Here is a 408-nt window from a genome sequence, read left to right as displayed (position 1 = left end):
CTATATGTTAATGTTCTTGTAATGTTCTTTTATAATTAGTTATAAATTGCTGTGAATTAGTTAGTCATGTGGCTTCTGCACTATATCTTGCTGTTCTTGTAATGTTCAACATATAATTAGTTATATGTTGCTGTTATAAATTGTTGTGAATTAGTTAGTCATGTGGCTTCTGCACTAAACTAATTATTTGATCATTATATTAAAATTGTGCACTTTGCACCAACAGGACCTGGTGCCAACGTTTGATGAATTACTTCCAGGTGTTGATCACAGATTCTGTGTGAGACACCTTTATGCCAACTTCAAAAAAAAAAATTTCCAGGGCTGAATCTTAAGAAAAGGATGTGGAGAGCTGCAAAATGTACATATCTAGCAGCATGGGAAAAGGAGTTGATGGAAATCCGAGCC

This window comes from Arachis ipaensis, chromosome B03, assembly GCF_000816755.2.
Source record: "Arachis ipaensis cultivar K30076 chromosome B03, Araip1.1, whole genome shotgun sequence".
Lineage (NCBI taxonomy): Eukaryota > Viridiplantae > Streptophyta > Magnoliopsida > Fabales > Fabaceae > Arachis > Arachis ipaensis.
Note: the sequence above shows the minus strand (reverse complement) of the source record.